This window comes from Epinephelus moara, chromosome 6, assembly GCF_006386435.1.
Source record: "Epinephelus moara isolate mb chromosome 6, YSFRI_EMoa_1.0, whole genome shotgun sequence".
NCBI classification, from domain to species: domain Eukaryota; kingdom Metazoa; phylum Chordata; class Actinopteri; order Perciformes; family Serranidae; genus Epinephelus; species Epinephelus moara.
In genome coordinates, this window is record NC_065511.1 from 34,945,168 (window position 1) to 34,947,751 (window position 2,584).

The following is a 2,584-nucleotide window of genomic DNA, read 5'->3' on the forward strand; positions in this document are numbered from 1 at the left end:
GTGTGGCATACAGAGCAATCAGTGGGTTGATATACCTACATAAATATTATTCGTATGTTTAATTTGCATTTCATGTTGTACAGCTCGTGTTCAGAGTGTGGTGTTATTGTCTGGGTGTTTTCTGATAAGGTAAGAGGGTGGTTTATTGGTTGAAAAATGTAGTGTTATCTATTAGTATGCATTGTCTAACTCTGACCAGCAGAGGGCGCGTTCGCTACACTGTGTGTGCAGGGACAAGGGAAGGATCGCGGGAATACGTTCAGGAAACGAGAACACACACTTGAGTGTAAAGTACTGTGAGTGTGGCGAACTGTGATGATTAATATACTGTATTTTTGCTCTTGGCAGAACAAAATAAAAGACTTCAAATTAAATGTGTAGTGGAGGGCAGCTTCACTCTGCATCACGCTACACAAGCCTCACATCTCCAGGCAAGGAGCATTTGTTACTTCTGTTTAGATTAACTGTTCTTTTTTTTTTTAAAAATTGCACCACAATATTTATTCAACTGAAATATGTGGGTATTTTTTAAACTTAAATTTTATTGCTTTTTTGCAATTTCTTATCACAGAACAAACATACAAAAACAAAACAAACCTGCCGTGTCCCCGATGTGCATTACAGTTACACAGGGCATTACAGCACTCATCCTAGTGGGCCCCCTGACACATGTTTACCATGACCATCAAGAGATTTAGGTGGTGTTTCTGCAGAGGGCATTATATTCAGTCCATTTGGTCCATTTAAATGAGTCTTTCCATGTCATAGATCTCCTCAACAATGTCTTTCCAGTCATGTAGTGAAGGGGAATCCTCTTTGTGCCATTTCCTGGTAATAGCCTTCTTTGTTGCTGTTAAAAGGATTTCGATTAAGTATTGCTCGTTGAACAGTTTCTCTTGTCAGGTTGCTTAGGTATAAGACCTCCCATGTGTTCAGTATCACATATCTCAATATTGCCTTAAGTTCAATCCATACATCGTTCCAGAGTATGATCCACACTTTTTTTCCCCATAGAGTCTCCAGCATGCCTCTTCTACAGATGTAGATTTACTTTTTATCTGAGGAGTAATGAAAAGTCTGATCATGTTTTTCCAACAAAATTATTTCCACAATCCTGGAGCTGGTGGTTGTTTGCATGTTGCATATGTTAAACCAGTCTTCTTTTGTTGATTGTATTTTGCTTTCTTGCTCCCATTTGTCCCCAATATAGAGTGTGGAGATTCCTTAGTTCATGACTAGCCCTTGATAAAATGCTAATATCACTAGCTGTTTTGCTCCTGTATGCACTGCAGTGTCTCAGTCACTCTGTTTGGCTCAAATATGAGTGTTTTCTAAAGGGGGGCTGCAAGACTGATATAATATTCGGGGTCAAAGCCCAGAGAGAGCAACTGTTTCTACTCCAGTCACAGCCCAGGCTCAAATAGTAATTCAAACACATTTTTATTTGAAACTTAACTGAAGACATTTAAAATTAGTCTGTAAATTCATTTAAAGTTTGTAAATATTGCTACTTAGACTGTTTCTCTCTCAGGCTGACACAAAGAAACTAATGCATGCCCTTTTAACCTCTAGGCTTGACTACTGTAATGTTTTCTTGTTTGGTCTATCTAAAAAAAAAGATGTCAGCCGCCTACAATCTGTTCAGAATGAAGCAGATACAACACTAACGAAGACCAGACAGATGGCACACATAACTTCTATCTTAAAGTAATTGCTGCCACTTTGTTTTAGTGTTGATTTTAAGATTGTCCGGGGGGACCCCGAGGTGTTCCCAGGCCAGATGAGATATGTGTGTGTGTTCTGGGTATACCCTGGGTCCTCTTACCAGTGGGACGCGCCTGGAACACCTCTGATGGGGCATCCTAAAATGATGTGCTACAATTAAAAAAGCCTTGATGTGTGGCATAAAATATGTCACTTAAGCCATCTGCAAGTCTCACATCTTCAGGCAGGGTGAATTTGTTATTTCTTTTTTAGTCTGTCGTAGTCACTTCATAGGAAATCAACACTTTAAAATGAATTCTCAGTTCTTAACTCACATTGGAATATAAAATATTTCCTAAAAGAGAAAAATAACAACACATCATGGCCTATTAACATACATTTGCACCTGAAGCATGGAAGTCAAACACAAAATACACACACTGCAAAATAACCTCTAAAATTTCATTTCCAAACATGTAGTCCTCACTCCCACCAGCATTACTTATCAGACAGCTCCATCTAGAGCTACAGAAGTATTTGTACATGTTTTTTCTCATATGCAGCAGCAATTCTGCATCCCCCCAACACCTGTCAACAAACTTGATGTGTAAAATTGCTGCAGTTCCTCTAAAATAAGACTCTGCTTTGAGCCTCCTTCCATCCGCTCAGATACAGATCCTTTATGAGTAAAATGCTGAAGGCAGTCCAGTTTAGATGGTCAGGCTCTGTCATATCTCAGAGAGCTCATAGTGCCATATCATCCCACCAGAACACTGCACTCTGAGAACGCAGGGTTACTCGTGGTCCCTAAAGTCTCCAAAAGTAGATCAGGAGCCAGAGCCTTCAGCTATCAGGCTCCTCTCCTGTGGAATCATCTTCC